Source organism: Trachurus japonicus, chromosome 6, assembly GCF_045865225.1.
Source record: "Trachurus japonicus isolate A0001 chromosome 6, Traja_1.0".
NCBI lineage: Eukaryota > Metazoa > Chordata > Actinopteri > Carangiformes > Carangidae > Trachurus > Trachurus japonicus.
In genome coordinates, this window is record NC_140912.1 from 15,613,650 (window position 1) to 15,629,118 (window position 15,469).

At 39.5% G+C, this 15,469-nt stretch overlaps 1 long non-coding RNA gene across 2 annotated transcripts in view; it reads right to left on the minus strand.

The window, feature by feature from the left end:
- LOC146985880 (uncharacterized) overlaps positions 1-15,469 on the minus strand; it is a 69,426-nt gene that overhangs the window by 35,041 nt on the left and 18,916 nt on the right. The window lies entirely within an intron of this gene.

The following is a 15,469-nucleotide window of genomic DNA, read 5'->3' on the forward strand; positions in this document are numbered from 1 at the left end:
AATTCAGATGTAGGCATATCTACAAATACTTGCAATGAAAGGGGAACGGCCTTCACAATTTCTTTCAAATACTCAGTCGCAAAGATTATAATATGTAGATATTATATTGCGATACGGATGTGCATGTGATATACGGTACAGCAAAGCAAACACAGCTCAGCACAAATCGGATAGCCGTCTTAATAAATGACACTCAATGTCAGCAGTCCCGTTTATCAATGATGACATTTGAACAAGCTGTGAAACATTTCCCTGGTTATTGTCAACTGGTGAAAACATAAAAATACCCTGCAGCATGCCTCCACACATCAGACACTTTGATCACTTAACAGTTTTTGAAATGAAGACATTTGTGGCTCCTCTCAACATATATTTCATGCTTTAATCTCAGCCCTGGGACGTACGGCTCTAGGATATGATGTTCCACTTTTGTTTGGCAGTTCTACCTTAAAGATATGGTCCTTTTCCTTCTCCGTGCCATCTGCCATCTGAAGTTTCACCCATACCAGCCTTAGGCATTGGAGCCCTCATTGGCAATGTTTTTGAGAGCACCCTGACTCCCTATGGATGGACAGCCTTGGGGGAACCAGATAAAGTAGGTGTTTAGTCTCTGGGCTGCTGATGAGGAAGGGATTGGCTTTGAGCTGGGTTGAGACTCATGGGAAATCTGGCGTGCAAACTAATTACGTTGTGCTGCCAAACTGCCTGTGATTACAAAATGGAGAGGCGGCGAAGGTGGAGCTTAGACTTTATCAATTGCCCTACTATTTCTTTTTAAAAGAAAACAGCTAAAACTAATGAGATTATTTAACGATGTTCTTTTTTTTTTTTTTAGAAAGACTGGAATGACTCAGATTTGTTATCAATTCTGAGAGAAGGATGAATGATAAACAAATTAAGAATCATCAGAAAAAATAAATTAGTTAAAAATCTGAATCCTCTGACTTAAAAGTTCTGTCACCTAAGAAGAAAAAAAAAGAATTCTCAGGATGGTTCAGTAACAGCAAATACCTAATTACTTTCTGCATGTTTCCCCACCTGCCTGTCACACTTTTGTAGAAAGCCACTTAAAAACAGGTTAGTTCACAAATTATCTGCTATATTTGTATTAACGCCTCAGCTGGTGGCACCGACAGCCCCTGAAGATACAGGCAAATCATTAAAGGTACAATGGGCTACTAGTCCACCTCCCTCATCATGGACTAAATCAAATTTCAAGATCTGTATCTGAATATTTGTACACTCTGTATTCTGTATTACCTAATTAAAGTTTAGTTTAGATCATAAAAATTTTGCACTGCTTCCTACCACATTAATTATGTCGTTTTAAATTCTTTTCCCAGTGACACATTTTAACCTAAATGTGGAAGAAATTCCACATTTGTAGTGCTAAAAGAAATTATTTATTATTTAAAGTTGATTTAAAGTTGTTAAAAAGACTTGGTGAAACACTCTTTTTGCAAAAGGGAAATAATACAAAAGACTTTTTTTTTTTTTTAAGATACCACATGTATACAACCTTTGATAACACTAAAAAAAATTCCAGCTCTCCTTTTTCAAAAATCCTTTTGTTGTTCAGGGCGCAGGTGGAAGGTTGCAATAAAGCAGAGCAAGGATACTTATAATGGCAGATAAATCTTCTGTGTTGCCTCCATTATTTTTATTGCATTATGTTTCATTACATATGAATGTGCTTAGCAGATGTCTCGAAGCATTGTGACTTACATAACTTACATTCTGCCTCATAACCCATTTATACAGTGGAGCATGTCACCAACTCAGATGAGGAACATTTGTCAAGGATGGAATGACAGCACACAATGAAGCAATATCATCCTTTAAAATAACTTCCCCTATTCTTTCTCCCTCACTCATTCATTGCTCTGAAAGAGGACTCGGCGTCTTGCGGGTTAAAAATAGGGAAGTGATTTTATAAGGGAACTGTAGGCACAGTCATGGATCTAATCATCGCGGGGGGATGCAGGTAACATCAGTCAGTGACATGGAGCAACATGATATCAGACACAGAATAGATCACTGTCTGTGTGGTATACATAGCACCACTCTTCCTGAGACCTCATCCTTCAAAGGGGCAAACTGGTTGTGGTTAGGGAACTGAACTGGGGACAAGAGGGCTGCAGGTTCAATATCTCCAGTCAGACACCGAGCAAGATACTTAACCTGAGCTGCTTCAATGAACATCCCAACTAATAAATAGATGGCATATAAAATGTCAGCACATGCCGGCAGATAGTAGCACTGCAATAATAGCACATAATGTACGCTCAGACTCTGCATATCACAACATATGCAGTCCAGACTTATACAGAGCATCTTACACAATATGCTATATTACCTATAATAGAATTAATAGATGTAAACACCTTTTTAACAGTTATGTTTTCTTATCCTCCTTTGTTATTTACAGTATGTTGTCAAATTTGTTTTGTTGCATTATCAATCCTAGTACGTTTATTCTTTTGAGATTTTCTTTTTAATTAGTTGATTTTTTTTTGTCATTATTTGTCATGTCATATTTATGTATTAAAAAGAGTCCGTGTATCTCTGTGTTATTGCTCTTATCCTATAAAGCACCTGTCTGACAGTTAAACCCTTGAGTAAGCTACAGTCTCTTTTCTGTACCTTGGCTCTCAAGTTTCTGTCCAGCGTTCACAGAGCAAGGGAGAAAAATCAATAAACCAACAGGACAGCTAGTCTCAGAGGATTTCACTTTGGATTAAGAATAGAGGGGAAAAAAGAGCCAGAATGCAATACTGAGATCGCATTATGACATTATTATCAAAATCCTCATTGATTACTGATGTGTAAAAATAAAAGGTAATCCTACAAGTAGTAATTGAAACGAAATCCAGCAGCTCACGGTTCAACCGGGAATGATAGCCAATGACATGACATTAAGCAACGTAAGACAAGGGGCAGTGGTTTAAGTGATCTGGCAGGCGGTACGATGCCCTCCTGTCAGGATCGATCAGTCCTGCTGAAATTTAGAGCAACACTCTAAATTGATCTTAATGGTGTGTTTCATCCTCCAGTCTCTTCCACACATTGACTGGGAGCCAGTGTCCTTCATCATGCCGGGTTGCTGCCCTCGCTTTCAATCTGGGCATACCACTGATCTCTGCTCTCTGAGGAGAGAGAGCAAGTCGGGCCAGGGGCACCCACAGCAATGAGTGGCTTACATCCCACCTCCAATAGTCGGGGAGGTTCCCCTTTTAAGGCGCTGAAATAGGCTGCAAAACAAGCCCAAAGCCACTGCTGTGTGCCAAGCAATTTTCTGATCTGATCATAATCCACTTCTTGGGTATGTGAATTATCAAATGGCATGGAAGAGCATACATAGAGTCAACGATAGGAACTAACTGTGTGGCAGTGGCTTCTGTCTCGATCTTTAATGGGGCAGACCCGTAAGGAGAAAAAAGGAAAAAAAAAAAAACCCTTCATGCCCCTCTCTCACTCTGCTGGAAAGTAATCTGCTTACATCATTAGGCTAAGCTTGCTGAAACAAATTACTAGAGGTGTTCCTTTTTCTCTTGTCTTTTTGTCAGCATTTTAAAATACTCTCCGCCATTTTTCCTCACTAGCGCCCCCTCCTCTCCAACACCTCTACACAATAAGGCCATTTGCAAATAACAACAATTGGAAAAAGAAAGGTCCCTCCCGCTATTCACAACCCCTATCTGGTTCTGTTCCTGTCCTTCCATTTTCGGGTGATCCAGTCATGTAGCGGCTAATAACCTGAACAGAGAAGAAGAAAATACCAGGAAAAAAGAAGAATGAACTGAAGCAATTGAGGTCCCCCACCTGCGGTTGCACTTGGTAGGGATTTTTGAGGGTCTAGTTTAGCTTATCACATTATAACCCATTTAGAGATAAAGACATGTCCCAGTGCTTATTATAACTCTGTATCATGCTGAGCATGCAAACACATATTTCAATCCGCTTCTCTTTAAGATATTTCTAAGAGCAGATGTAACGTTAACTCCAAAGTCAATAGAGAAGAATCAAGCAATGTGTGCAATGTCCTTGAAACACTTTTAAACTATAATTTTGATGTTTACTTATGCAATTCTGTATTATTTCTTGAAATGATCACAAAATAATGGTTTAATTGTTTTTGTAAATTACTTATAAAACTACTTGCAAACATTCAAAACATAAAAAAAACAGTTATGTTTTTCAAAGATGAAAGATCAAAGCCAACCTAACCCCTATTTGTATTGATTCTGTTCATTACAAATAATCATATAGTTGCCATTTACTATATTATTATTATTATTGTATTTCTTTTATCACAATTTCAGCAACACTTTCTCTTTTAGGGATGATTAGTCATGACTGTGTGTTAGAATTTAAAATTTCATTACTTAACATTATTTCAAGTCTTTCTTGTGGGAATGAAAGAATTACACTGCAGCACACCATGTGTATTTACAATTCATAAATTAAATGCAAGCTTGTCATTTAGTCCGTATGGTGACAGTAAACTGGAGAATTCAGTCTTGACAATACAACCTGGACTTTTAAAGAAACCAGTGTGCAACAAAGCACAAATACTGTCTGCTTTGCCCTGACCTTATTTCCTCGACACACAAAAGAATACATAAACAGATATATACTTTAAAATCAAATTGCTTGTGTATTTACCTCTTATCAACAGCCTGGCAGCAATTGTGATTCATAGCAGTCATTTAAGTGATAATGCACTCATTCACTACACTAACAAACACATACCTCCTGGTTATCTGTGCGTCAGCGTCGTTGCAATGCTAGTCGCCAAACAGGAGGCAGAAAACTCAAGATGGTGTTGATTGATAAATTGACAGGTTAATTTTCGTATGGATAATGAGAGTAAGACCCTGAAAGATGGTTGAGAGAAGTCTCTGGCCCTTTGCTCTACCTTGGATGCAGTGCCATCTATCTATTACTAGTAGAACCGCAACTGGGAGCAGGTACTCTCAGGCCCTGCCAAATGTTTGTACCATCTAGGTTAAATGAGGTCTCAAGCTTTATATATGAATTTCCATGTTGTTTTTCCTCAGAACATATTCGCCATTCACAGGAAATTAGACCATATTCAATTTGCACCATGGCTTCTACATCTGAAAAACCAAACAGTAACGCTTAGGAAAATCATTTTAATATGTGGTTCTGCGTTAAAAAAATCAATCACTTCGACTAATGTGTATATTATCTACAGCTAATTTAATTATCAATGCTAATTTAAAAAAGAAAATCTGCTGTAAAAATTCTCTGAACTTTACCATACATCCTGCGACTTCCTTCCAATGTATGTTACACACTATCGTAGATTATAATTTTGGAGAAAAATGTCATTTTCTGTGGTTGCAATTAGTAAAATTGCATGTGAATAGTCAGAAAAAAACAGAGGACAATCCCACTCTGGAACTTAATTAGAGGGCAAACTGTTAGAATAGAAGAAAGGGTTTAACTAGAGGTTAGAAAGGTTTCTATATCTTACACACATTTCTATGCTTGTCACTGCAATGTGCCAAGTCTGCAAGCACTCTAATTAAGCCTCCACCAGCATTACTATATAGCTATTCCTCATGAATCAGCATACAACGTAATGCTAATCAAATGCCACTATTTTACTTGCAGACCTAATGGCCATTATTTCTGTCTTGTCTACTGTACTCTATTAGTGAATTTGTGTGCATCTTCTTTTAATAAGGCAGACATGTGCAAAAGAATATCATTCACCATTATGACAAAGACAAGAGAGTTACTGAATATGACCATGACTTTATCTTTGAATAAAAACTGCAAATTCTTGATAAAATTACAAAACCAGTTTAGTTAACTTCAGACAAATTGCACAATGGCGACTAAATGTTATTATTTTTTCTAAATAGCAGTACAAGAGGATAGAAAGATGACCTAATTTATTTTTTCCCTCAATTCTCTGGCTTCAAGAGACCCTGGTCTCTTTTGGATACGCCTCGACTGTATTTTCTGGCCACACTTTCTCTTTGCTGTCTCTCAGTAGTGAGGCAGAATGAGAAAACATTTTAAATGCATTATTTAATCAAACCATTAATCAGAAAATATGAGGATTCTTTTATAAAGAACCTGACAAATTCACTAGAATGTATGTATTTAGTATCCAGTTTCAGGTTAGAGTTCATTATGTTATGTTCATTACTTCTGTAAAAATGTGAGGTTTCTCCTTTAATTTTACCTAAATAAGTTTAATAATAATAAGTCCAGCCTTGAAACGAACACGCGAGGGGGAACAATTCACATGGAGCACAATAACAAAGTCTCGCTCTCTGTGTAAGTGCTTCACAGAAGCAGGAGCGGCTCTGTTTAGTACAATGTTTGATGATATGACCACGACCATGAAAGAGGACAAACAGTGCGTTGCCATGGATGCAATATGGGGAAAAAAACAACTTTGTTTTCTGTAAGCTACACTGACTGTCGACAGATGTATTGATTGATGTAATAATGCAATAAATTATTATTATAATCATTATAAAATTTTCGATCAAAAAAAACCCTCAAATCCTTGAGATACACTGCAGTTTTTCATGTGTTTGAACAGTAAAAAGGGTGTATATGAAAAAATGATAATAAAAAAAACACATAAATAATAAATGTAATAAGAAACTAAATATAAAAAAACAAAAAACTCGGTAACATCTCTCTCTAAATCAAATCAAAATTAATTTAATACAAACAAATGTAAGAAAAGAACGAAAACTGCAGAGCGATCCAAAATTCTTGTATGCACATCTAAAATACTGTCCCACTTGCTTTTTTTCCCAGCGTTGTTAGCTGTGAGAAGGAGAATTACGGCTCAGGGTGTCATTCTGCTGCTGTAAACTCTGATGATTACCAATAACCACATGGTCACAACTAGGGGTGCCTCACTCCTCCTATTCATTTGAACAGTGCTCTGAGCTCTGACAGACACCACAAGAACGAAAGCAAGGGTGCAGAGGACAAATCTTGGGGGATTCACCCCATCTGAGGCTCCAAAGCACCCAACAGCTTGATCCTGTGTCACCGTGAGGGCATGGCTTGGCTCTCCCTTGATTTGCCTTTGAAATCTAAACGTTTAATTGTGGTCAATGAAAAGGGTTCAAGCAAATGAATGGTTGAAGAATATGAGCGGAGGGAGGGGCTTTTTCAGAGTGTCGGGCTGTAAAATGAATATACATAAAAAGCAGGAGGGTGAAAAAAAAATCAAGAGGGAATAATGAAATTAGGGATGGGGCGAGAGAGAAAGAGACAGCAAGCGCTGGAGAACTTGAAGCACTGACCCCTATCGTCCATGGTGAAAAGCAAGAGATTAGAAAGTGTTTCATGCTAATTTCCATGGAGATTTCTGTAATTTCTCAAAAATTACTTCTTCCCGCTTTGATTTGTCCATACTGCCTGGCCCCCTGCTAGTATTGTCGGGGTGGTCTGCTCTATCATGTCTCTGCTCTCGTGGGCCCCTCGATGGCCCCTCGCTGCAGCCAGCCGTCGTGAGATTACTGAAGCGGCGCTGACGTCTCTATCAGCTCGCGCCACCGTCATGCCCTCTCCCAACCCCCCACCATCACCCGATCCCTTTCCCCTCAGCCTAGCTTCCTTTCTGCCCACCCACCACCAACCCGCCCTCAGTGCAAACTCTCACAGATCTGTCAGATGATGGCTTCATTGGTTTCGCGCCGCTCCCTGCAAACTCATACCGGTCTTTTTTACACTCCCTCATCCCGTCCTCTCATCCCTTCGAGAAACCTGCACCACAAGAAAAATCTCTACCCCCCACCCATTGTAGACTGTTTCACCTTTTGCTATCCCTCAGCCTTCTCTCTCTCTGCCTCATCCTGGTTTGTGCTTCTGCCTGCCACATCAAAGGAGAACCAGGGGTCACGGAGCCACAGGCATGGAATATAAATGCAGCCAACTGCGTGGCAGTATGGGAAATCAATCCTCTAAAGATAGCTCCATACACTTCATGAACCCATCATCAGTCTCTGATACATATAGCAGCATATAGGAATTTGCGCGGACTTTTATACACTGAATACTGCACAATATGTTTAGTCTAGAAACAACTTACAACCTCCTCTTCTTAGCCAAGAAATGACAAAAAAAAGTATGAAAACTGTGAATAGGATGTCTTCATAAGGTGTTAAAAAAAGTGCGTGTTCAAAAGATGAGGCTGGTTCTACAAAGCTGCAGAAGTCTGTGTGTGCGTGTGTGTGTGCGCACGAGAGAAAGGGGTAGTGACGAAAAAATCTGAAGGGAGAAAATGGCTGAGAATGAAGCAGAAATAGGTAAACAACTTTTGTTGAAGGCCCTGAGCTCAAGATTCACGCCAGCATACCCTGGTGATGTTTCCTGCAATATGTCATAAATTTACTCAAGTTTGTCTAAGCACCTGTCTAGTGGATGGTGGTGAGAAATGTCTGGCTGAACAATAAAAAAAACCCCAGACATGACAGAGACTAGCAGTAAAACTTATTGTTATGATTTCTATATGTCTTGAGGGATGAATGGGAAAACCAGTGTGATTGCCAGTGGGGTCTGTGGTGGGGTTCGATGGCTCCGTGTGGGGGGGGGTGGTGGGGGGGCAACTGGCTCTGGTTGCTTAGCATTAGTATTAGATAAACACTCTGTCGGAGGATGTCAACGTCTCCATTAATGCCAGAGCTGCCACACAGGCCGTGCTTGAGTGACACAGTGTTTTGTGGAGTGTGACAGGGGTTGTAAGCGCTAACTCTCTCTGGCTGCATCTCCGAGCCTGGTGGAGCCAAACCCTAGTGACACCTGGGAGGGTGGAGGCGCTACACTCTGACACACTGGGGGAGATGATACATGGTGTCATCTCATCCTAGCATTGACTGTACTAAACAAAATTTTATTCAGACTCGTTAAAATTAATGGTCAATAAAATACCCATGAAAAATTCTGTATTTAATTGCAACCCATATCTTCCATTTGACCATTTATTCAGTGCTGTCATCATTTTTTTTTAAATTTTTAATCAAGACCAAGTTTAAGATAGAAAACAAAAAGCTTAAAAATATCTGCTCACTTATCACTCTGTACCGACCACAAGCAGATTAGCCTCATCTGCAAGTGTGGCTACCCCAAAGGCTTTTCCATAGTCTTTACAAACCACAATATGGAAGCTGTGTGTTCAGCACACATCTAATGCACTTAAAGCTTGCCGCAAGTACACATACATCCAGCCACACAATGAGCAGGATATGGGTTTTTCCATGCTTTCCCGAAGTGGATGGAAAAGTTTTCCAGTCAATAATTATGCAGACAAGACTATTCCAGTCAAAAATATGAGATGATTTTTATTTGAAAATCTGGGAAATCCAGCCTCTTCCTTGAATTATAGGAACCCCAAAAAGATAAAAAAAGTAAAGTGAAAATATCTAATCTAATCTAATAATAACTACCTAGCTACTCAGACACAAATTACTTCAAGAAATAAATACGTATGTCAATGCTAGAGTTACAAAGATGTGCAGCTCAGCTGTCATCCTAATATACAGTATGATTGTTCTCTAAAACAGTAAGACAAACAGTAACTACTGTACAACAGGAGCTGCTTTGTTAACAAGAAAAAAACACACAGTCCTGGAGAACAATATGAACCAAACTGTAGTTGTGCAGTACATAAAGTTCATAGTACATTTCATCTTTTTCTCCAATACATTTTGCAGCCGGAAAGATTGGAATTTTTCAGTCTGAGAAAACAGCATGGAGAATTAAACTGCCTTAAGCTCAATAATACTGGCCATCTAGGAGCTGCTGAGTTGTTCTGTAGGCTGGAGGGCTGGACAGTGTACTCTTCCCCCTAATGCCCTGTCCATTGATCTTTCCCGTAACTACAGCTCCCCACAGAAACCCACACAATCTGTGCAGAGGAGTGCTCCTAGGCACCCCCCACTTCAAAGGTGCATATTTACTCTTAGAAATTTAGAGAAAGTGCAGCTGTGGATGCATCCTCCAACCTCAATCAATGATAGGGCTGGTCCTCCTGACCCCCCCCTGCTGGCTAATAAAGTGCTTCTTAGGCTTGGTGGTTTCCCTGGAAGTCTTATGGGGTTGGTTCAAACTAGCACTTAGGTTTGTTTCCATTGTCTCTTCTCGAAAATTGATTTTTTGAGAAATACTTATCTTGTTGCTCAACAAAGTTCCATAGTGAATTACAGCAGACAGTTTTACTGTGTCCCTCCTTTTTTTCCCTCAATGTGTGGCATTTAATAACTGAAATTAACAAACAAGAAATAAACCACCAAACTCTACAGAGTCCAACTGTAAAACAAGCCTCAACAACAAGAAGCTCTGGACACAAAATCTTACCTTCTCTTTAAGTAATTGACATTTTTCATATCAGAGCAGAATCTCTGGCTTTACTCTAACCTCAAGAGAAAAGAATGAAGACTTGACTGTGTATTGAACCTACATACTGCCAGGTGTAGGCGATGTAGACGTTACTTTCAAAAATCCTTTTTGTTTCTTTTAATCCTCAGCATTTCTGTCGTCTCCTAATTTCAGTCGTTGTCTCCTGAAAGTAATCTCTGAATAAAACAGCTTCATTTTCAAATTACAAAAAAAATATGTATTACGTCTACTTAACATATCCTGTTTTCCTGTCTTTGACAAGAAATATTTCACACTGGGATGCACATTGTGATAATTGTCATTCGTAGTCTTCAAAAACAAATGTGTATTAATACAGTAGCTAAAATAGGCCTTCTGCTGAAAATCAGACAATCAAAATCTTTTGTAATTAAGCACAGCGATATTCTAATTACAGAAGATTCGAGCTACTCCATGCTGCTTCCTGCCCACTCTGTAACAATTAGGAAAATATATGTCAGCTGTGATTTTTTCCTTTATATCACTTAAATGTGTGTCTCAAAAGTGGCGCAGTGGGAGATTTATTCAGAAACAATGACATTTTTAACTCTGCTGTGGAAGAACTGCATTCATTCTGTGCTCAGCAGGAATGCCTAAGTTTTAAGTGACTGGAGTAAAGGTCTACAGGGATTTGCATATCTGCACAACACCGTTAAAACTTTAAAGTAGAAAGTCTTGTGAGTGTAGTGTTCCCTGTGAACAAATTATACAGTAAAAAAAAAAAAGTAAAACTTCCACCTGAGAAATCCTCTCTCGCAGTCATAATGTAGACCTGCATCGTTTGCATGATGAGCCTGAAAACTCAAGACCTTTACTACGTTGTCTGACATTCGTCATTTGATCATCACTCCGTAGGTGAGTGCATGCCTATCCAGCCTTTTTCTTATCGTGTTGATTGCATTCTTCAAGTCTGCCGCAATAGCGTTAGCTGTGAAAACGGTGGGGGAAAAAAAAAAAAACTTGTTTCAATGTCATTAATCCTAACTTGTTTGGACTCCTCACATTGACTCTCCCACACATCTCTTTTTCTCCCTTTTTTTCTCTCTCAGCACATACTATTGCTCTCACTCTCCCTGCCTCGCCAACATGTTGACAGCAGTTTGTTAGTAGGTATCAGTTTTCAGGGAGCAGCCTGAGAGGGAGAGAGGGATGTGGTAATCATCTCTATCTCCGGCTGTTTGGCAGCGTTCCCCTCGGCATGCTGGCAGACACTTGCCATTGAGCGGCTGTCAGGCAGAAAGGGTGTGGGATGTGGGCTCAAGCTACACAGGTCACGGTCATTTCTTTCCAAAAGCCATTGAAGCTAAAACCTTAAGTGGCATTTGAGCTACCTGCACTGTCAGTTCTGACACTCACAACACTAACAAGGAGACCACCGGTAGAGAGTCAAACTCGATTATGTCTCCCTGGTGGATTTCCTTAATATAGCTTAGCTACTGCCAGGCTTGTTTTTTCTAACAGAGAGCACATGCTTTCAATATTATGAGAACTGTTCTGCAGTTGTGTCAGGTACTGTAAAATCCAGCACTGTATCTAAAGAACGTAAAGGAAATATATATTGCACTCATTAATTAATATAACAGACACAAGTACCCACTAAACAATGAGGGGGAAAAAAAACTGTTAATCAATTTTAATACGACTCATAAACTGTCAACATAGTGTAAAGGGTTCCTATTGAGAAAGGGGCACTAATTATGCTGATAGTTGTGAACTGTTTACTGCCTGACTACACAACAGGTAAGAGGTGGAGAAAGGTTGTTTAATTAAGAGATAGCTGGGTATTCAGTTTCAGTCAAGAGAAGAGGTAAGAGTTGTTAAGCAGCGAGTGCATGGTTATTAAATTTCTAACTATTAATTCTGTGTAGTAGGAATTCTGCTTGATTGGGTATTTCTTGTTAGGCATATAGTGGAAGTAATGTTGGGCTCATCTTACACGAGAACTGCCAAGCCCCAACATTTTTTTTGTTGCTGCTATTTCTGCACTGTTATAAAAAGAAAAAAAAACGCTGTATACCCAGTGTATAGAAAGCCTTCATGGTAAAAGTGTGACGTGCTGATTTACAATAAAAACAAAGAGGAGAGTAAAAAAATCATCTCTAATTAAACACACCAACACAAATGAATGATGCTGTTTCCCAAACACGTACAACACAGTGTACCACTGTTTTCCGTACACACCGAATAACAGTCATGCTCTTCATCATAACTGTTATTTTGCATTAATTCCGGGCCGTATTTAGTTCACAAACCAAAGCCCCGTAGTTTATGCTGAATTATTTGGAAACACAACTAATCAGCAAAAAAGCATCAAGTTCTACAGAGAGGTTAAAACTTTAAACAAAACTGCATGAAAAAGTAGCCCGACTTCCACAGCTGTAAACTGAATTGCGCTTGATAAGTTGCAGGCTCTCACAACCTGGACCTGTGATCTTTAGAGTGATACCCTCAAGTTCATAGCAACAAATACACTCAATCACTCAGGGAGATCCTAAGTCTCTCAGTTGGCCAATTACTGCTTTTTAAAAGCCTGGGGCACCCAGGAAACTTTGACTCCTGGAAATAAAGACCAATCTGAGAGAGAAACATTGCAGCTATTAAAATCTTTATAATTCTGTAAATCACAAGTGATTTGTTTTGCCCCATGGCTTGTTCCGATACATCCTTGCCGCTATTGCAAAGGGCACGGGGTGACTGCAATTGAGGAGAGCAAGCTTATTTTTACAACTAAGCTTGGAAAAAAGGGATGCCTTTCTTCTTCTTCTGTTTGAGTGCAGAAGGCAAAGATCTCCTCTGTGTCATAATTGCCTGAAGTTAGAGAGTAAAGGCTCTGGACTCCTGATGTTAGTGTGGGCCTTTCATCAGGGGGGTTGGAGTCAGCGCTGTTTTAAAAGATCAGGCACTCTGGAGGATCAGACTCTGTTTTTATTTATGTAATAAAGGCGTTTTAAAAGAGAGAAAAATGATCATCACTTATCTATTGCTGCATGAGATGTTTCCCTGACTGGCACTGTCATCGCTGGGTTTGCTGTTTTTGTTGATGCGTAAGGTTCCCATTATTCAAGTTAGATTTACATTTTCTCAATTATTTTATTTTTGAACTTCAATATTAAGTATGCTATATTGATTAATTTGAGGATGGATTCCTAATTTAGCCTGCTTATTCAAACAAAGTGGAAGCCAAAAGTGGTAGAGAGGATCATGCAATTATGAGTAAAATCACTCCAATTAAACACTGCCATGTTAACTTTTAGAGAGCACACACTCCACATAATATAATTACAAATTGGGATGAAAAATGGAAAAGAAAACACCAACATTATGGAATGAAGCATTTACAGTTGATGGATTCTCAAAAAGCTCTTCTATCCTGTGGTGCTCAGGGTTAAGAATGGCACTCCTCTGCTGCTACAACGCTCTCCCTCCCAACTGCCACACTCCCCATTCAGCGGTGCAAGGCCCTCTGGTACTAGACAAGGGCCCTGACTGAGGACGCTTTGATACTTCAGCCTCTAATCACCAGAGTATCCTTATAGTGCTGAGCTGATGGACGAATGGGTCATAGGAAGGATGTCCCGACCATAAATCAGACTACAGGGGTGACAGCACACAAAATAGGTGAATTGTCCTTGGGTTCGCAATGCTGGCGGCATCCCTTGTGTCCCCGACTAACACCACCCTTTTTATTATTTGGGAGCAAGTCAAACGGATGCCCTACCAGCCATTCCGCCCTCCCCCTTGTGTTTTTCCCCTAGTCTTCAGGCCTGGACCCTGCTATGAACTGTTTCCAGAGTCAGTTACTGGTGTAATTGAAAGTGCTTTGTCATCGCTTTCAGCCAAACACTGATGGATGTGAAGCTGAATGAGGTTTGGGTTTTAGTTATACGAGTGAGCCTGTGTGAGATTTATCACCAGAGGCTTAAGAGGCTACAAGGGACCATTAAAGCACCACTGCCGTCCACATCACAGTGAACTGTTCATTATTATTCATTAAAATAGAATGCCTTTAATATGTCTAGTTTCCCATGTGAAAAAATTGACATACATGTTTTTTGATGACTATTGGAAAACTATTCAGTTGCCCAGTTGTTTTTTTTTCTTTTTTCTTCTTTTTTTTTTTTTTTACATTAAACTCAGTCTGGTGATTTTAAAACATGTAGGTAAGACATAAAAAATAAAGTGGCCTAGAAATAAATCAGGATCAATTAATAGTTTTATAGTTTTTAAAGTGTCAGTAAAAACAAAAACTCCAGAAAGCTTCAGCTTTATGCCTTCATGTGTGTATTGGATCATTTCGTTTTTCAGTTGTGCACTTTCAAAACTCAAAAAAGTGAATTGCATAATGCATCTTCTCTTAACTTGCGGTTTGTAATGTTAGAATATAGTCTTAATATGGACTATATGTAGTTTAAGCCCACCAGTGGTTTTCCTATCTTTTCATAATTAGTGTGATCTACAGAAAACCTATGAAACCATTTAATTTCAATTCAGAATCGACATCCACATGCAAAGCGTGGGAGGTGTGCTAGTTCTCATTGTCTCCCACTTATTATAGGCTGCCCCCAGCTGCCTGGGCTGTGAGGGCCTGAATCCTGGATCCTGGCTCCCGTCCAGCTCAGCTCTGATCTGGGCCTCTTTGTGATTTGAGGAGTATAGAGCTTTGCTGGGCTGCTGTCCTAGAGCCATGTTGGAATGCATGAGCAGTGGTGGAGGTACAGAGGGAAGTGACCTCATTGTGTGATGCGAGCAAGAGCATGGGGCAAGAGTTACACACTGAGGTTGGTTGGATTATAAATAAAGTAGCGTGTGGTTTCTGTGCAGCTGCAGCCGGGAAATAGGGAAAGGTGAATATCAGTGCTCAGAGCGCAGTTGTAAATGGTGCCCAATACTAACACTGGCTCAAGGCTGCCAAGATAGCATGGCCAAATAAAGTAGATTTATTAGAAAAAAATATCACCCTGTCTCTGCATTAGATTTTTACTAGATTACGCTTGTTTATTTTTTAACTTAACATTCTATTGTCAGATTGATCATCACTATTAATAATTTC